Here is a 21,639-nt window from a genome sequence, read left to right on the forward strand (position 1 = left end):
GAAGTATCTGTCTATATATTCTGCCCATTTTTTTGTCTGGATTATTTGTGTTTTGGGTGTTGAGTTTGAGGAGTTCTTTACAGATCTTGGATACCAGCCCTTTATCTATACTGCCATTTGGAAATATTTTCTCCCATTCCATGGGCTGCCTCTTAGTTTTGTTGACTGTTTCCTTTGCTGTGCAGAAGCTATTTATCTTGATGAAGTGCCAGAGTTTTTTTTCCTTTTGTTTCCCTTGACTTTGGAGATGTGTCTTGAAAGAAGTTACTGTGGCCTTCAATCAGCCAAAAATTACATATTAGACTCATAAGTATTGAACACTGTCTACCTCCTGAATGACCACTGAGTACTGGAATTTAAAAAATTTTGGGCCTGTTTAAGTAATAAATTATATAACAAGGTTATTTTTATTTTGTTCTACTATCAGCATCTCTTGTCTATTTTATCTTTTAAAAAAATTTAGAATAGACATTACAAGAGGGAGGAGTCAAGATGGCAGAGAAGTAGCAGGCTGAGACTACATCAGGTAGCAGGAGATCAGCTAGATAGCTTATCAAACCATTGTGAACACCTACAAATCCAACAGGAGATTGAAGAGAAGAAGAGCAACAATTCTAGAAAGAGAAAATTGACCACTTTCTGAAAGGTAGGACTGGTGGAGAAGTGAATCCAAAGCGATGGGAAGATAGACCGTGGGGGGAGGAACCAGCTCCCGGCAAGCGGTGGAGCAACAGAGCACAAAATCAGAAATTTTAGAAGTCTGCTCCACTGAAGGACATCACTCCAGAGGCTAAACTGGGGTGAAGCCCACGTGGGGACAGCGTGGCCTCAGGTCCCACGGAGTCACAGAAGAATTGGGGGTGTCTGAGTGTCACAGAGCTCACAGGTATTAGAGCGGGGAAGCTGGCTACAGAGACAGATCAAAGGAGTGAGCTCTCAACTTGGGAATACCTCGAACTGGTCACAGGCTGGGTGAGCTTGGAGCGTAGCAGGAGGCCAGGGAGATGGGAGTGATTGAACATTTTTCTCTGAGGGAGCACTGAGGAGTGGGGCCCTGAGCTCTTGGCTCCTCTGGGCTGGAGGTTGGGAGGCCACAATTTTCATTCCCATCCTCCAGAACTCTACAGAAAGCGTTCAGGGAACAAAAGCTCCCAAAATCGAGCCCCTGGTAAGGGCGGTGCAATTCCGTCTCAGGCAAAGACACTTGAGAATCACTACAACAGGCCCCTCCCCCAGAAGATCAACAAGAAATTCAACCAAGACCAAGTTCACTTACCAAGGAGAACAGCGGAATTCCAGAGGAGGAGTAAGCAAAGTATGAAATTCATGGCTTTCTCCCCATGATTCTTTAGTCTTGCAGTTAATTTATTTATTTTATTTTGTTTTCTTCTGCTAAATTTTTTTAACTTTCACCCTTTCCTCTTTTAATGTTTTTTGAATAGTTTATCTTAACAATAACTTTCATAAAAAAATAATTTTTTTGAACCTTCATTATTATAGTCATATTTCATCCTACATTGTATCAAACTTTATTTTTTGTATACACATAGGGTGTTTTCTTCTAAAAAATTTGGGAATTTTTGTACAATTTTTGGGTACAAATTTTGGTACAACTTCTTTTAATAGATCAAAATATACCCTAAATCTAGCTCCAGGCTTGTTCTAGATTCCAGGCTGAGCAAATTCTCTCCACCTTGTTTTTCTTTATTCTCCCAACCAACTTACTTTATCAACTCCTTTTCTAGAAATTAAAAAAAATTTTTTTCATCTTTATAGGCATATTCCATCCCTTCATTGTGTTTACCCTTATACATGTTTTTCATTCTTTAAAATTCTGGGAGGTAGTTTCTTTTAAGAGACCAAAATCCTCCCAAAATTAAGTAGGTGACCCTGTTCTACTCACTAGTCTAATATATATATATATTTTTTTCTCTCCTTTTTATATTTTTTCTTTATTTGTTTTCTTTTTAAATTTTTTTTTCTGAACTTCTTTCTATCCCCTTTCTCCCCCGCACAATTTGGGGACTCTTCTGATTTGGTTAAAGCACATTTTTTCTGGTTTTTTTTTTGCCACCCTTTTAGTATTATATTTGCCCCTTCATATATTCTTACTTGGACAAAATGACAAGGTGGAAAAACTCAACACAGAGAAAAAGAACAAGAGGCAGTGCCAAAGGCTAGGGACCTAATCAATATGGACATTGGTAATATGTCAGATCTAGAGTTCAGAATGATGATTCTCAAGGTTCTAGACGGGCTCAAAAAAGGCATGGAAGATAGTAAAGAAACCCTCTCTGGAGAGATGAAAGCCCTTTCTGGAGAAATAAAAGAACTAAAATCTAACCAAGTTGAAATAAAAAAAGCTATTAATGAGGTGCAATAAAAAATGGAGGCTCTTGGGGCACCTGGGTGGCTCAGTGGGTTAAGCTGCTGCCTTCGGCACGGGTCATGATCTCAGGGTCCTGGAATTGAGTCCCGCGTCAAGCTCTCTGCTCAGAAGGGGCCTGCTTCCCTTCCTCTCTCTCTGCCTGCCTCTCTGCCTACTTGTCCTACTTGTGATTTCTCTCTGTCAAATAAATATAATCTTTAAAAAAAAATGGAGGCTCTTACTGCTAGGATAAATGAGGCAGAAGAAAGAATTAGTGATATAGAAGACCAAATGACAGAGAATAAAGAAGCTGAGGAAAAGAGAGACAAACAAACACTGGACCACAAGGGGAGAATTCGAGAGATAGTGACACCATAAGATGAAACAACATTAGAATAATTGGGATTCCAGAAGAAAAAGAAAGAGAGAGAGGTATATTGGAGAGAATTATTGTAGAGACTTTCCATAATATGGAAAAGGGAACAAGCATCAAAACCCAGGAGGTGCAGAGAAGTCCCTCCAAATCAATAAGAATAGATTCACACCCCATCACCTAATAGTAAAATTTACAAGTCTTAGCAACAAAGAGAAAATCCTGAAAACAGCCCGGGAGAAGAAGTCTGTAACATACAATGATAAAAATATTAGATTGACAGTGGACTTATCCACAGAGACCTGGCAGGCCGGAAAGAGCTGGCATGATATAGTCAGAGCACTAAATGAGAAAAACATGCAGCCAAGAATACTATATCCAGCTAGGCTATCATTGAAAATGGAAGAGAGATAAAAAGCTTCCAGGACAAACAAAAGCTGAAAGAATTTGCAAACACCAAACCAGCTCTACATGAAATATTGAAAGGGGTCCTCTAAGCAAAGAGAGACCCTAAAAGAAGTAGATCAGAAAGGAACAGAGACAATATACAGTAACAGTCACCTTACAGGTAATACAATGGCACTAAATTCGTATTTCTCAATAGTTACCCTGAATGTAAATGGGCTAAATGCCCCAATCAAAAGACACAGGGTATCAGAATAAATTAAAAAAAAATCAATATGCTGCCTACAAGAAACTCATTTTATACCCAAAGTCACCTCCAGATTTAAAGTGAGGGCGTGGAAAACAATTTACCATGCTGATGGACATCAAAAGAAAGCTGGGGTGGCAATCCTTACATCATACATTTAGATTTTAAGCCAAAAACTATAATAAGAGATGAAGAAGGAAACTACACCATACTCAAAGGGTCTGTCCAACAAGAAGATCTAACAACTTTAAGTATCTATGCCCCTAACATGGGAGCAGCCAACTCTATAAACCAATAATAACAAAATCAAAGAAACACATTGAAAATAATACAGTAATAGTAGGGGATTTTAACACTCCCCTCACTGAAATGGACACATCATCCAAGCAAAAGATCAACAAGGAAATAAAGGCCTTAAATGACACTGGATCAGATGGACATCACAGATATATTCAGAACATTCCATCCCAAAGCAACAGAATACACATTCTTCTCTAGTGCACATGGAACATTCTCCAGAATAGATCACATGCTGGGTCATAAATCAGGTCTCAACTGGTATCAAAAGATTGGGACCATTCCCTGCATATTTTCAGACCACAATGCTCTGAAGCTAGAACTCAATCACAAGAGGAAATTTGGAAAGAACTCAAATACATGGAGACTAAACAGCATCCTTCTAAAGAATGAATGGGTCAACCAGGAAATTAAAGAAGAATTGAAAAAATTCATGGAAACAAATGATAATGAAAACACAACTGTTCAAAATCTGTGGGACACAGGAAAGGCAATCCTGAGAGGAATATATATAGCAATACAAGCCTTTCTCAAGAAACAAGAAAGGTCTCAAGTACACAACCTAACCCTACACCTAAAGGACCTGGAGAAAACACAGGAAAGAAACCCTAAACCCAGCAGGAGAAGAGAAATCATAAAGATCAGAGAAGAAATCAATGAAATAGAAAAAAAAAAAGAACAAATCAATGAAACTAGGAGCTGGTTCTTTGAAAGAATTAATAAGATTGATAACCCCCTGCCCAGACTTAACAAAAAGAAAAGAGAAAGGACCCAAATAAATAAAATCATGAAGGAAAGAGGACACATCACAACCAACACCAAAGAAATACGAACAATTATAAGAATATTCTATGAGCAACTCTACGGCAAAAAATTTGACAATATGGAAGAAATGGATGCATTCCTAGAGACATATAAACTACCACAACTGAACCAGGAAGAAATAGAAAACCTGAAAGGACCCATAAGCAGTAAGGAGAATGAAGCAGTCATCAAAAATCTCCAAACAAACAAGAGCCCAGGGCCAGACGGCTTCCCAGGGGATTTCTACCAAACATTTAAAGAAGAATTAATTCCTATTTTCCTGAAACTGTTCCAAAAAATAGAATTGGAAGGAAAACTTCCAAACTCATTTTATGAGGCCAGCATCACCTTGATCCCAAAACCAGACAAGGATCCCATCAAAAAAGAGAATTACAGACCAATATCCTTGATGAACACAGATGTGAAAATTCTCACCAAAATGCTTGCCAATAGAATCCAACAGTACATTAAGAGGATTATTCATCATGACCAAGTGGGATTTATTCCAGGGCTGCAAGCCTGGTTCAACATTGGCAAATCAATCAATGTGATACAATAGATTAATGAAAGAAGGAACAAGAACCATATGATACTCTCAATAGATGCTGAAAAAGCATTTGACAAAGTACAACATCCCTTCTTGATCAAAACTCTTCAAAGTGTAGGGATAGAGGGTACATATCTCAATATTATCAAAGCCATTTATGAAAAACTCACTGCAAATATCATTCTCAATGGAGAAAAACTGAAAACTTTTTCGCCAAGGTCAGGAACATGGCAGAGATGTCCATTATCACCACTTCTATTCAACATACTAGAAGTCCTAGCCTCAGCAATCAGAAAACAAAAAGAAGTCAAAGTCATCCAAATTGGCAAAGAAGAAGTCAAACTATCACTCTTTGCAAATAATATGATACTATATGTGGAAAATCTGAAAGACTCCACTCCAAAAACTGCTAGAACTTGTACAAGAACTCAGTAAAGTGTCAGGATATAAAATCAATGCACAGAAATCAGTTGTATTTCTATACACCAACAACAAGACAGAAGAAAGAGAAATTAAGGAGTCAGTCCCATTTACAATTGCACCCAAAACCATAAGATACCTAGGAATACACCTAAACAAAGAGGCAAAGAATCTATACACAGAAACTATAAGGTACTCATGAACGAAATTGAGGAAGACACAAAGAAATGGAAAAATGTTCCATGCTCCTGGATCGGAAGAACAAATATTGTGAAAATGTCTATGCTACTTAAAGCAATCTACACATTTAATGCAATCCCTATCAAAATCCCACCCATTTTTTTCAAAGAAATGGAACAAATAATCCTAAAATTTATATGGAACCAGAAAAGACCTCGAATAGCCAAAGGAATATTGAAAAAGAAAACCAAAGTTGGTGGCATCACAATTCCAGACTTCAAGCTCTATTACAAAGCTGTCATCATCAAGACAGTATGGTACTGGCACAAAAACAGACACATAGATCAGTGGAACATAATAGCCCAGAAACAGACCCTCAACTCTATGGTCAACTAATCTTTGACAAAGCAGGAAAGAATGTCCAAGAGAAAAAAGACAGTCTTTTCAACAAATGGTGTTGGGAAAATTGGACAGCCACATGCAGAAAAATGAAATTGGACCATTTCCTTACACCACACATGAAAACAGACTCAAAATGGATGAAGGACCTCAATGTGAGAAAGGAATCCATCAAAATCCTTGAGGACAACACAGGCAGCAACCTCTTCGACCTCAGCTGCAGCAATTTCTTCCTAGAAACGCTGCCAAAGGCAAGGGAAGCAAGGGAAAAAATCAACTATTGGTATTTCATCAAGATCAAAAAGGAAACAGTTAACTAGACCAAAAGACAATAGATAGAATGGGAGAAGATATTTGCAAATGATATACCAGATAAAGGGCTAGTATCCAAAATCTATAAAGAGCTTAGCAAACTCAACACCCAAAGAAAAAATAATCCAATCAAGAAATGGGCAGAGGACATGAACAGACATTTCCACAAAGAAGACATCCAGATGGCCAACAGACACATGAAAAAATGCTCCCCTTCACTCGGCATCAGGGAAATACAAATCAAAACCACAATGAGATACTACCTCATACCAGTCAGAATGGCCAAAATTAACAAGTCAGGAAATGACAGATGCTGGCGAGGATGTGGAAAAAGGGGAACCCTCCTACATTGTTGGTGGGAATGCAAGCTGGTGCAACCACTCTGGAAAACAGCATGGAGGTTCCTCAAAAAGTTGAAAATAGAGCTACTCTATGACCCAGCAATTGCACTACTGGTTATTTACCCTAAAGATACAAACGTTGTGATCTAAAGGGGCACATGCACCCGAATGTTTATAGCAGCAATGTCCACAATACCCAAAAAATGGAAAGAACCTAGATATCCATCAACAGATGAATGGATAAAGAAGAGGTGGTATATATATACAATGGAATACTATGCAGTCATCAAAAGAAATAAAATCTTGCCATTTGTGATGACGTGGTTGGAACTAAAGGGTATTATGCTTGGCGAAATAAGTCAAGTGGAGAAAGACAACTATCATATGATTTCCCTGATATGAGGAAGTGGAGATGCAATGTAGGGGGTTTGGGGGGTGTAGGAAAAGAATAAATGAAACAAGATGGGATCGGGAGGGAGGCAAACCATAAGAGACTCAATCTCACAAAACAAACTGAGGGTTGCTGGGGGGAGTGGGGTTGGGAGAGGGTGGTGGGGTTATGGACATTGGGGAGGGTATGTGCTATGGTGAGTCCTGTGAAGTATGTAAAGCAATTCACAGACCTGTACCTCTGGGGATAAAAATACATTATATGTTTATAAAAAATTTAAAAAATTAATTAAAAATTTAGGATTGTATTTGTTTCAGATGTAGGGTTTAATGATTTGTCAGTTGCATAGAATACCGAGTGTTTATTACATCACATGCCCTTCTTAATGCCCATCACCCAGTTACCCCATTCCCCCTGCACCTCTCCTCCAGAAAACCTTGGTTTTTTTCCCTAGAGTTAAGAATTCTTATTCTTTGTCTCTCTCTCTGATATTGTCTTATTTTATTCTTCTTTCCCTTCCTCTATGTTCATCTGTTTTGTTTCTTAAATTCCACATGAGTGAAATCATATGCTATTTGCCTTTCTCTGACTGCCTCATTTCGTTTAACATAATACCCTCTAGTCCCATTCACATCCTCACAAATGGCAAGATTTCATTCTTTTTGATAGCTGAGTAATATTCCATTGTATATATACACCACATCTTCTTTATCCATTTATCCGTTGAAGGGCATCTCATCTCTTTCCATAGTTTGGCTATTGTGGATATTGCTGCTGTAAACATTGGAGTGCAAGTGCCCCTTCGAATCACTGTTTGTACCCCTTGGGTAAATCCCTAGTAGTGCAATTGCTGGGAACCTTCCTACTGTTTTCCAGAGTGGCTGCACCAGTTTGCATTCCCACCAACAATGTGAGAGTGTTCCCCTTTCTCCAAATCCTTGCCAACATTCGTTGTTTCCCGACTTGTTCATTTGCCAGTTATGACTAGTCTGAGGTGGTATCTCATTGTGTGTTTGATCTGTGTTTCCCTGATGCCAAATGATGTTGAGCATTTTCTCATATTTCTGCTGACCATTTGTATGTCTTCTTTGGAGAAATGTCTGTTCATGTCTTCTGCCATTTGTTGAATCTTTTTTTTTCTTTTTCGGATGTTGAGTTTAATAAGTTCTTTTTTTAAAAAAGATTTTTATTATTTACTTATTGCAATAGGGCAAGAATGAGAGAGATAGAGCACACAAGCAGGGGGATCAGCAGGCAGAGTGTGAAGCAGGCTCTTCATTGAGCAGGGAGCCTGATGTGGGGCTTGATACTGGGATACCAGAATCATGACCTGAGCCAAAGACAGACACTTAACTGACTGAGTGACTCAGGCACCCTGAGTTTGATAAGTTCTTTATAGATTTTGGATACTAGCCCTTTATCTGATAAGATATTTGCAAATATCTTCTACCATTCCATAGGCTGTCCTTTAGTTTTTTTGACTATTTCCATAACTGTGCAAAAGCTTTTTATTTTGATGAAGTCCCAATAGTTCATTTTTGTTTTTGTTTCCATTGGCTTCAGAGACATGTATAGCAAGAATTTGTTGTGGCCAAGATGACAAGTTGCTTCCTGTGTTCTCCTCTAGGATTTTGATGGATTCCTTTCTCACATTTAGGTCTTCATACATTTTGAGTTTATTTTTGTGTATGGTATAAGAAAATGGTCCAGCTTCATTCTTCTGTATGTGACTGTCCAATATTCCCAACACCATTTGTTGAAGAGACTGTGTTTTCCCCATTGGATATTCTTTACTACTTTGTCAAAGATTAGTTGACCATTGAGTTAAGAGTCCACTTCTCAGCTCTCTATTCTGTTCCATTGATCTATATGTCTGTTTTTGTGCCAGTACCATACTGTGATGGTTACAGCTTTGGAATAGAGCTTGAAGTCTGGAATGATGATACTTCTGGCTTTGGTTTACCTTTTCAACATTCCGTTAGCTATTTGGGGTCTTTTCTGGTTCTGTACAGATTTTTGGATTATTTACTCCAGCTCTGTGAAAAATGTTGATGGTATTTTGATAGTGATTGAATTGAATGTGTAGATTGCTTTGGATAGCATAGACAGTTTAACAGTATTTGTTCTTTCAATCCATGAGCATGGAATAATTTTCTATTACTATGTATCTTCCTCAATTTCTTTCATAAGTATTCTATAGTTTTCAGAGTACAGATCCTGTATCTATTTGTTTAGGTTTGTTCCTACGTATCTTATGGTTTTTGTTGTAATTGTTAAAAGGATCAATTCTTTGATTTCTTTTTCTTCTGCTTTATTTTAAGTGTATAGAAATGCAACTGATTTCAGGGCATTGATTTTACATACTGCCACATTGCTGAATTCCTGTATCAGTTCTAGCAATTTTGGGGTGGAGTCTTTTGGGTTTTCCACATGCAGTATCATGTCATCTGCAAAGATTGAAAGTTTGACTTCTTTGCCAATTTGGATGCTTTTAACTTCTTTTTGTCGCTTGATTGCTGAGGCTAGGACTTCTAGTACTATGTTGAACAACAGTGGTAAGAATGGACATCCCTGTCGTGTTCCTAACCTTAGGGGAAAAGCTCTTAGGTTTACCCTGATGAAGGTGATATTCGCTGTGAGTTTTTTGTAGGTGGCTTTTATGATATTAAGGTATGTTCCCTCGATCCCTACATGGTGGAGAGTTTTAATCAGGAAAGGTTGCTGTATTTTGCAAAATGCTTTTTATGCATCTATTGACAGGATTATATAGGTTTTTTATCAATCACATTAAATCAATCACATCAATTGATTTGCCAATGCTGAACCATTCTTGCAGCCCAGGGGGGAAAAAAATTCCACGTGGTCCTGGTGAATAATCCTTTTAATGTATTGTTGGATCCTATTAGTTAATGTCTTGGGAATTTTTGCATCCATGTTCATCAGGGATATTGGTCTATAATTCTTTCTGGTGGGGTCTTTGTCTGGTTTTTGGACCAAGGTAATGTGTGCTTCATAGAATGACTTTGGAAGTTTTCTTTCCATTTCTATTTTTAGAAACAGTTTTAGAAGAATAGGTATTAATTCTTTTTTAAATGTTTGGTAGAGGGACACCTGTGTGGCTCAGTGGGGTAAGCATCTGCCTTCAGCTCAGATCATGATCCCATGAGACCTTCATCAGGCTCCTTGTTCAGTAAGGACTACATCTTCCTTATCCATTCGTCTGTTGAAGGGCATCTTGGTTCTTTCCACAGTTTGGCGACCGTGGCCATTGATGCTATAAACATTGGGGTACAGATGGCCCTTCTTTTCACTAAATCTGTATCTTTGGGGTAAATACCCAGTAGTGCAATCTCAGGGTCATAGGGAAGATCTATTTTTAATTTCTTAAGGAATCTTCACACTGTTCTTCAAAGTGGCTGCACCAACTTGCATTGCCACCAACAGTGTAAGAGGGTTCCCCTTTCTCCAGATCCTCTCCAACACATGCTGTCTCCTGTCTTGCTAATTTCAACCATTCTAACTGGTGTAAGGTGGTATCTCAATGTGGTTTTAATTTGAATCTCCCTGAGGGCTAGTGATGATTAACATTTTTTCATGTGTCTGATAGCCATTTGTATGTCTGCATTGGAGAAGTGTCTGTTCATATCTTCTGCCCATTTTTTGATATGATTGTCTGTTTGTATGTGTTGAGTTTCAGGAGTTCTTTATAGATCCTGGATATCAACCTTTTGTCTGTACTGTCATTTGCAAATATCTTCTCCCATTCCGTGGGTTGCCTCTTTGTTTTGTTGACTGTTTCCTTTTCTGTGCAGAAGTTTTTGATTTTGATGAAGTCCCAAAAGTTCATCTTTGCCTTTGTTTCCTTTGCCTTTGGAGACACATATTGAAAGAAGTTGCTGTGGCTGATATTGAAGAGGTTACTGCCTATATTCTCTTCTAGGGTTCTGATGGATTCCTGTCTCACGTTGATGTCTTTTATCCATTTTGAGTTGATCTTTGTGTACAGTGTAAGAGAATGGTAGAGTTTCATTCTTCTACATATAGCTGTCCAGTTTTCCCAGCACCATTTATTGAAGAGACTGTCTTTTTTCCACCGTATATTTTTTCCTGTTTTGTCGAAGATTAATTGACCATAGACTTGACGGTTCATATCTGGGCTCTCTACTCTGTTCCACTGGTCTATGTGTCTGTTTTTATGGCAGTACCATGCTGCCTTGGTGATCACAGCTTTGTAGTAAATCTTGAAATCAGGTAACGTGATGCCCCCAGTTTTGTTTTTGTTTTTCAACATTTCCTTAGCAATTCAGGGTCTCTTCTGATTCCATACAAATTTTAGGATTATTTGCTCCAGCTCTTTGAAAAATATTGGTGGAATTTTGATTGGAATGGCATTAAAAGTATAGATTTCTCTAGGCAGTATAGACATTTTAACAATGTTTATTCTTCCAATCTAAGAGCATGGTATAGTCTTCCATCTTTTTTGTGTCTTCTTCAATTTCTTTCCTGAGTGTTCTTCAATTTCTTTCATTGGTTAGGTTTGTTCCGAGTTATCTTATGGCTCTTGGTGCTATAGTAAATGGAATAGATTCTCTAATTACCCTCTCTGTATTTTCATTGTTAGTGTATAAGAAAGCCACTGATTTCTGTACATTGACTTTGTATCCTGTCACATTTCCAGCTTCCTTTTGATGTCCATTAGCATGACTGTCTTGCTGGATAAAGTACTCTTGGCTGTGCATTTTTTCCATTTAACACAATGATTGTATCATGCCAGTCCTTTCTGGTCTGCCAGGTCTTTGTGGGCTCATCTGCTGCCTGACTTACGTTTCTACACTTGCAGGTTAAGTAACTCTTTTCCTATGCCACTTTCAAGATTTTCTTCTTATCTCTGAAATGTGCAAGCTTCACTATTATATGTCAAGGTATTGACGTATTGACCTATTTTTATTGAATTTGAGGGGAGCTCTCTGTGTCTCCTGGATTTGAATGCCTGTTTCCTTCCCCAGATTAGGGAAGTTCTTGGTTGTAATTTGTTCAAATATACCTTGTGCCCCTTTATTTCACTCATCTTCTTCTGGGACCCCATTATTCAAACGTTATTGGGGTGCCTGCATGGCTCAGTGGGTTAGGCCTCTGCCTTTGGCTCAGGTCATGATCTCAGAGTCCTGGGATGGAGCCCACATCAGGCTTTCTGCTCAGCAGGGAGCCTGTTTTCCCCTCTCTCTGCCTGGCTCTGCCTACTTGCAATCTCTCTCTCTCTGTCAAATAAATAAACAAAATCTTTAAAAACAAACAAACAAACAAACAAACAAAAGGAGTATTATTTTGCTTTATGATGCTTCTCATTTCATGAATTTTTCCTTCATGATCCAGGAGTTGATTTTCTCTCTTTTTCTAAGCTTCCTTATTCTTCACCTTTTTCTGTTCTATATCACTGACTCTCTTCTGCCTCATTTATCTGAGCAGTTCGAGCCCACATTTTTGATGGCATCTCAGTAACAACCTTTTTTTATTTAGGCCTGATTAGAGTTTAATTCCTTTATTTCTTCAGTAAGGAATTCTCTAGTGTCTTCTCCCCCCCTTTTTTTCCAAGCCAACCTAGTATCTTTATAATTGTTGTTTTGAATTCTAGTTCCAACATCTTACTTATGTCCACATAGATTAAATCTCTGGCAGTGAGTACTGCCTCTTGCTCTTTCTTTTGGTGTGAATTTCTCCATCTCAACATTATGTCTGGAAAAGAATAGATGAAAGAGAAAGAAAAGACAGAAAATGGCAACAACACCACCAGAAAAATACAAACTAAACAAAGGAGAAGAAAACAGAAAGAAACCAAAATAAGAAAAAGTCAATCAAGAAGTAAAAGCAGAACAAAACAATAAACTAGATCCTGGGTATATTTCTATCTGTTTGCTAAAAGAAACTAGATCCCAAAGTAGGAAAGAAAGAAAAACTTATATATATATACAACAAGAAAATAAAATACAATGAAAGGAAATGATACATATATTTAATATATATAAAAATAAAAAGTCAAAAGAAGTAAAAAAAAGAGTTGATAAATATGAAAATAGCTGAAAAAATAAAAAGATGAAAGAATAATATAAAAACTCATGAATGCTCTATACTGTTTTCCTCAAGAGCTGAAGTGTTGCAGTTCTCTATGATTGGTAAACTTGGCATTAGCTAGTTGCTCCTGCTGGTCTTCAGGGGGAGGGGCCTGTTGTACTGGTTCTCAGGTATCTTTGCGCTGGTGGAATCGCACCTCACCCCCTTGCCAGGGGGCTGAGCTCAGCGTAAGTGGCTCTGAATTGCACTATGTGGCTCTGTTTTGTTCATTGAAGGCTTCTAGCCCCCATTGTGGAGGGGATAAAAATGGTGCCCCCCCCACTCTTCAGTGAATCCTCACAGAAAAAGCAGTCAGTCACTCTTATCTCCCTGGTTTCTGCTCAAATGCTATGTTCACCCAGCTTGTGACCACATCTTTTTATCTTAGGCATGCAACCCATTTTCCAGTCTCCAAACTTTATGGACACCTGTAGCACAAAATTGCACTATTGCTCCCAAGGAAGAGAGGAGTATCTCAACTCGTTTCTGCCTTTTGCTGGGCCCCCACCCAAGAAGAGTTGCATGACCATGTAGCAGTTTGTGGCTTATGGAAACATTGATTAGAAAGTCAGGGCCCAGAATGGCTGCTTTCAGCTGACTTCCTTGCTCTGATACTTGGGAACTCTGCCACACTCATGCACCCCACTTCTTTTTGTCATCCTGATGATCTTGAGACCATGAAACCTGGGATTCTGCCCTGCTTTGCCACCAGAACACATTTAAGCCAAGGATGTCCTCAACTGTAGCAGACTTCCAAATGTTATGATTTTGCACCGTACTTCTCATACTTTCCATTAGTCCGCTTAAGATCTCCCTCCCTTCCATGGATTATCTTCCAATATATTACCCCATATTCACATCTCTGCACCTCCTACCTTACAAAAAGTGGTTTCTTTTCTATTTGTAGAATGTCGGACTTTTTCCCCATCGGATCTCCCCTTACTTCTCCACCATCTTAACTCCTACCCCTAAAGAGCCTATATTATTTTTAATAGACCCCTTTATTTGAGGGTTTGCTAAGACCACTTAGTGTCCCAAAGAGGATCTCACTCAGCACCTAGTTTCAGGCTGATTGGAAGTTAGACCCTCAGGCAGCAGCTCTTAAGGAATGCAAATATACAGTCTTGTATATAAGAGCCCACTGGGCTCTCTAGCTGGGTGATTTGAAGGTGTCCATTGGGCAACAGTCATAAAAATCAGTGTATAAGCTCCTTTCTGGGAGATGCCAGTGAGTTGAGGCAATGTAGTTGAAGAGTAAAATGATGGCATCTCAAAGTTTATGTTCCCTGAGAGTACTTCCATAGCTTCTAGATGTACACCAAACCTGAAGACTGCTCCTGAGGCCAAGATTAGCAAGTATGCCTCTTTTGTAGAAAGGCTGAGGATGTTTCAGTTCTATCTGTTCAGTGCCTTGGAGTGGTAGTCTGCCAAGAAATCAATCTCTGATTTTTATAGTCTCATGGGACCCAAGAATGAAAACTCCTCTGGCCTCTAGACCACAGTGATCAAGCGGTGGCTGCTGATCCCTGGTGGCAGCTGCAAAAACTGGGGCACCAGACATGCATAAAAATGTCATCTCTGAGAGTTACTGATGCTCTGGAGCATGGTAGAGGGATAGGGCAAAGATGGCACCCACTGCTTGGAACAAAACAAGGGGGAGTGCAAAAATGGCACTCATTAAAAAAGGAGGGAAAAAAAGAAAATAAAAAAATTATAAAATGGAATTAAACAAAGAAAAAAAGAAAGTGGGTGGAATATAGTGCCCACTGGCTTTAGCAAGCCAGAAAGAGAGCAGAAAGCCTGTTCCTACCAGCCTCCATTATTAGAGATTTTCCCAGAAGTCCCCTTCCACTCAAAGCAGTGCTTTAAAATTAGAAAATGAATCTTTTCACATAATTTCTGTGTGCTTTTCAAAGGGCTTCTTCTGCACTATGCCATGGAGTAGGTGAGTCTGCATCTGAGCACTTTAAAAGCCATTCCTAGACTTCAGCCACATTGGTCTTCAAAACCAGATGTTTTGGGGGCTTTGCTTTCAATTGGTGGTCCTAAAAGTTGGTTTCCCAATGTGAGTACAAATCTTTACTCCTCAGGGAGAAGCTTCAAGTTGTAAATTCCTTCATCATTGTGGGTCACCATGCTGGGGGTGGGATTTTTGGCTAAATTGTGTCTTAGCTTTCCCTACTCACTTTGATGTGGTTTCCCTCCTGCTTTCCTGATGTAAAGAGGTCACCTGCTTTTATTTATTTTTTTCCCTGAGGAAACTGTTCCATATATAGCTGTAGATTTGATATATTAGTGGAAGAAGATGAGTTCAGGATCTTCCTAATTCACCATCGAACAAGAACCCTAAAGTCACTTTTATTATATTTATAGAATATTTTAAAATAATTTTAAGATAATTTGAGGTGAAATTCACAAACAACCATTAAATTAGTTCTTTTATTTCTTTTCATTTTATTTAAAATTAGTCACTTTAAAGTGATTTCAGTGGCATTTAGTACATTCACAATGCCGTGCAACCACCATATCTATCTAGTTGTGAAACATTACTGCAACTCCAAAGTAAAATCCCTTACTTATTAATCAGTTTGTCCCCACTCACCTCTTTTTTCTCAAATTCTGGAAACCACCAATCTGCATTCTATCTCTACAAATTTATATATTCTGAATATTTCATAAAATTGGAATATATTATGTGAATTTTTGTGTTGGATTCTTTCACTTAGCATATTTTTGATATTCATGCTTTTGGAACATATATTGGTACTTTACTCCTTTTTAATGGATATATATATGTGTATATATATAATGGATATATATATATATATATATATACACACACACACACACACACACACAAAGTATGATATATATCATACTTTGTTTATCCATTCATCTGCTGATGGACATTGGATTGCTTTCCCCTTTGGGCTATTGTGAATTGTGCTGCTATAAACATTGTGTGTAAACATTTGTTTGAATCCTTGTTTCCAATTCTTTTGGTTATATGCCAACAAGTAGAATTGTAGGGTCATAGGTAATTCTGTGTGAAACTTTTTGAGGAGCTATCAAACTATTCAGCATAACAGTTGAACCATTTTGTATTCTTAATATCCATGTATAAAGGTTCTAATTTCTTCACATTCTCACCAATACTTATTATTTTCCATTGTTTTGACAGTAACTATCTTAGTGAGTGTGAAGTAGTGCCTCATTGTGGTTTTGATTTTCATTTCCTTAGTGATTAATAATGTTGAGAATCTTTTCATGTGCTTGTCATTTGTATACCTTCTTTTGAGGAATGTCCAAGATTTTGTCAATTTTTTAGGTTGGGTTGACCTTTTGTTGTCGAATTGTAGGAGTTCCTTTATTTTGTATATTAGACTCTTATTAGATATCTGATTTTAAATATTATCTACCATTGTGTAGGTTGTCTTTCTTACTTTGTTGATTATTCCCTCAGTGCACAAAAAGTTTTAATTTTGATGAAGTCTAATTTATCTTTTGTTTCTTTTGGGGCTTTTTTAAAATAATTTTTTATTTTTTATAAACATATATTTTTATCCCCAGGGGTACAGGTCTGTGAATCACCAGGTTTACACACTTCACAGCACTCACCAAAGCACATACCCTCCCCAATGTCCATAATCCCACCCCCTTCTCCCAAACCCCCTCCCCCCAGCAACCCTCAGCGCTCCGCTCGCACTGTCGTGGGGCTTTTTTTTTTTTTTGGTCATATCTAAGAATCTATTGTTAATCCAAGTTCTGGAAATTCACCTTGTGTTTTTCTCCAAGACTTTGATGACTTTAGGTCTTACATTTTGACCATTAATCTTATGTTAATTTTTGAATATGATGTAAGATAGATGTCCAACTTCATTCTTTCACAGGGCAAAATTCAGTTGTTCCACCATTATTTATCAAAATGACTATATTCCTGAGGAGTGGCAATATGGCAGAGAAGTAGGAGATGCTGTTCCAGCCAATCCCCTAAAGTGAGCTAAATATCTACCAGAACACTCTGAACACCCATGAAATCAGCTTGAGATGTAGGATTATACACTTCTGGATCTCTACAGGGGCAGAAGACACCAGTGGAGAGGTAAAGTGGAGTGGAAATGTATGAACTGATATCAGAAGATAAATAGAAGGGAGAGGGAGCCACAATAAGTGACCCACTGGAAAGTCATACCCCAATATGAAAGTGCCCTGTGGTTGGGGACCAGCATTAACTTGGAGTCTGGTTAAAAGCACTCAAAAAGAGCAAAAGATCTTAAGGGGCAACTGGTGGAATCAGGTGGTCACAGGCAGGGGCCTAAGCCCACGTTTCCAGCACTATCACACTGTGTGACCACCTTTGCCATAGAGTCTGGTGGGGCCTCCAGACCATGGTCCCTGCACCATGGCTTTCTGTTGCTTGCACCACCACTTGACTGGGTGCACTCCTGCCCACATATGAGAAAGCCTGGTGTGGGTGCCAGCCAGTGGTCTCTAGGACTGCAGCCTTTTGTGACTGGATGTGGGGTCTGAATGTTCCCAGCCCATGCCTGAGAGAACCAAGCATGGTTCTGGTCAGGATAACTTGACCAGCAATCTTCCATGACCTACATGACCACTGGGTCTGAGTGTACTTGGCCTTGGGCCTGGAAACTCCACAGCAGTCCTGGCAAAGGCAGCCACCAGAAGCGGGCTCCCTGGACCATATTGCTTGTGGTTTTAGTGGCATGGGGATGGTGCAGAGACAAGTGGGGGCCTTGGGTGACCACTGGGATGGTGGCTGGGCGTGCACACCACCTGTGGGTGATTGTGCTGTTCAGCGGAGTTTGCAGAGGGGGAGTCTGTATTTTCCAGACCACAGGGGCAGTCTGTGGCTTCTCTCTGAGATGGAGGTCTGGATACAGATGAATTCTTTGTTTGCTCTGACCCTCTGAAAAGCTGCAAAAAGCTGCCAAAGAATAAAAACTTCCAGAGAACAAAAGCGTGAAAAAGCTGTTTCCACAGAGTCCAGCCCCTTGATAACACAGAGGGCTACTCAACCCAAGCAAGACTGATGGGAGAACAATGCAGCTGGCCCAGCCCCCAGAAGGCAAGCCAAAAAAATGAGAGGACAACCACCACAGGGTCCCCATAAAACTGTAAAACCCCAACATCAGGGGAAAACAATCTATTAAGCTCCTGGTATTGCCCTAAAACCTGTATATTTCATAGATACAACTTTTTTAAGAAATTTCTTTTAAATGTTTAGCCTACTTATCATTACAACTAGAGATTTAATACAACATATTCCATAATATTTCATCTTGAATTTTTTTCATACATATACCTGTTTCTTTTTCTTTTTCTTTTTTAAGTATACATATAGATATAAGCTTCAAGGTAATCTTTTTTCCCTATACAATCCTACCCTTATATATAAACCAGTTTTAATTTCACTGTATCTCTGGAAAGTTGAGTCCTTTAATAAAGATATCAAGATACACCCAGGAAGAACCAAAATAACCTTCCTCACCCACTTCGAGGATTTATAACCATCCTCCCATCTTATTATTCTGTCAATGTTTCTGTGTATTTGTTTTTGCTCTGGTATTAGATAAATCTTATTCTTGGGGTTATTTTGGCCGGGTTTTTTTTTTTTTCTTCTCATTTACTTTGTCAGTCTTTTTGTTAGTTTGTTTTTGTTTATATGCATTATAAATCTTATTTTTGAGGCTTATTTTGGCTAGGTTTTCTTTCTTCCCCCTCTTTTTCTCTTTTTTTCTTTTTCTTTCTTTTTGGTGGTGACTTCTGATCACTCCAAAACATTCCAGGCTGCACCTTGCCTGGATCATGGTTGATATATTCAGCTATACATCCTCTCAACCACCTCTCACCAAAATGACTAGGAGAAGGAACACCCAATAGAGGAAAATTTCAGAGACTGTGTCCTCTGCCACAGAACTATTGGATATGGACATGAACGTATATTGGAAAGGGATTTCAGAATAACAATTATTCGGGCAATGCTAGGTTGGAGAAAACCATTAGTGACAACATGGACTCTCTAAGGGTGGAAGTAAGAAGTAACTTCTGCCACCTGGTAGAAGTTAAAAATGCTATCAATGAGATCCATTCTTATCTAAATTCTCTAATAGCTAGGGTAGCCAAAGTAGAAGATAGAATTAGTGATCTAGAGGACAAAATTATAGAGAAGAAAGATCAGGAGGACGCCTGGAACAAACAGCTTAGAAGCCATGAACACAGAATTAGGGAAATAAATGATGCCATGAAACGTTCCAGTGTCAGAATTATTGGGATCCCTGAGGGAATGGAGAAAGAAAGAAGACTAAAAGATATAGTAGAATGAATTCTGGATGAAAATTTCCCCAGTCTGGGGGAATGTAACAACTGTTCCTGTCCTAGAGACAGAAAGGACAATTACCTGGATCAATGAATATAGAAAGACCGCCAGGAACTTAATTGTGAAATTCAAAAATCATAATTTAGGACAAGAGGTCCTTTGGGCAGCTATGGGGAAGAGATTCCTTTCTTACAGAGGAAGGTCCATCAGAAGAATGTCAGACCTGTTCACAGAAACCTGGCAAGCCAGAAAGTGCTGGCAAGACACTTTCAGGGCACTAAGTGAGAAGGACATGCAGCCAAGAATACTTTATTCTGCAAGACTGACATTGAAAATAGATGGAGAGATAAGGAGCTTCCAAGACCAACAAGGTTTAAAAGAGTATATGACCACCAAGCCAGCACTACAAGAAATATTAAGGGGCATTCTATGAAAGAAGAAAGAACCCAAGAGTGACATAGAACAGAAGTTTACAGAGACAATCTATAGAAACAAGGACTTCATAGGCAACATGATGACAATAAAAGCTTATCTTTCAATTATCACTCTCAATGTGAACGGTCTAAATGCTTCCATAAAATAAAACAGGGTTGCAGACTGGATAAAATGACAGATTCCATCCATATGCTGTCTACAAGAGACTCATTCGGAACCCAAAGTTACATCCAGACTGAAAGTGAAGGGATGGAGAACCATCTTTCATGCCAATGGGCCTCAAAAGAAAGCTGGGGTTGCAATTCTTATATCAGATAAATTAGATTTTAAGCTAAAGACTGTAGCCAGAGAAAAAGGACACTACAGCATTCTTAAAGGGTCTATCTACCAAAAAGATCTAACAGTGGTAAATATTTATGCCCCCAATATGGGAGCAGCCAACTACATAAGCCAAATGTTAACCAAAATAAAGAGTCATATTGATATAAATACATTAATAGTAGGGAATCTTAACACACCACTCTCAGTAACAGACAGATCATCCAAGAAGAAAATCAATAAAGAAAGAAGAACTTTGAATGACCCTTTGGACCAGATGGACCTCATAGATATATACAGAACATTGTACCTTAAAAGAACAGAATACTCATTCTTCTCCAGTGCACATGGAACTTTCTCCAGAGTAGACCATATACTGGGTCACAAATTGGGCTCAATTGATACCAAAAGATTGATATTATTCCTTGTATAGTCCCAGACCACAATGCTTTGAAACTGGAACTCAACCACAAGAAAAAGTTTGAAAGGAATTCAAACACCTGGAAGCTAATGACCAACCTGCTCAACAATGTCTAGATCAACCAGAAATCAAAGAAGAACTTAAAGAATTCATGGAAACCAATGAGAATGAAGACACAAGGGTCCAAAACCTATGGGATATGACAAATCTGGTCCTAAGGGGGAAATACATAACCATCCAAGCCTCCCTAAAAAAAAAAAAAAAAAAAGAAAGAAAAAAGAAAAAAAGAAAAATCCAGAATACACCAGCTCTCTTTACACCTTTAAGAACTGGAAAATCAACAACAACTTAAGCCAACCCCATGCACAAGAAGGAAAATAATGAAGATTAGAACAGAGATCAATAAGTTAGAAACTAGAAGTACAGTAGAATACATCAATGAAACTAGGAGTTGTTTCTTTGAAAGAATAAGATTGATAAACCACTGTCCAAACTAATCTAAAGGAAAAGATAGAGGACCCAAATTAATAAAATTTTGAATGAAAAGTGAGAGATCATGACTAACACCAAGGAAATAGAAGCAATCATCAGAAATTATTATGAACAGTTATATGCCAATAAGTTAGGCCACGTAGAAAAAATGGATGCATTCCTGGAGAACTATAAACTTCCAAGACTGAAACAGGAAGACACTGACAATCTGAAGAGGCCAACACTTAGTAATGAGATTGAAGCAGTGATCCAAAACCTCCCAAAAAACAAGAGCCCAGGACCTGAAGGATTCCCTGGGGAATTCTACCAAACAATTAAAGAAGAAATAATACTTATTCTTCTGAAGCTGTTCCAAATAAAAGAAACAGAAGAAAAACTTCCAGACTCTTTCTATGAAGCCAGCATTACCCTGATCCCCAAACCAGGCAAAGACCCCATCAAAAA

At 38.5% G+C, this 21,639-nt stretch overlaps 1 long non-coding RNA gene across 1 annotated transcript in view; it reads left to right on the plus strand.

Annotated features, from left to right (window-relative positions):
* Nucleotides 1–21,639, plus strand: part of LOC116590568 — a 221,664-nt gene that overhangs the window by 23,816 nt on the left and 176,209 nt on the right. Inside the window, exon 2 of the long non-coding RNA XR_004285656.1 lies at nucleotides 14,541–14,548. This is a non-coding gene — a long non-coding RNA (uncharacterized LOC116590568). The remainder of the gene's footprint in view (nucleotides 1–14,540; nucleotides 14,549–21,639) is intronic.

Source organism: Mustela erminea, chromosome 1 (genome assembly GCF_009829155.1).
Source record: "Mustela erminea isolate mMusErm1 chromosome 1, mMusErm1.Pri, whole genome shotgun sequence".
NCBI lineage: Eukaryota > Metazoa > Chordata > Mammalia > Carnivora > Mustelidae > Mustela > Mustela erminea.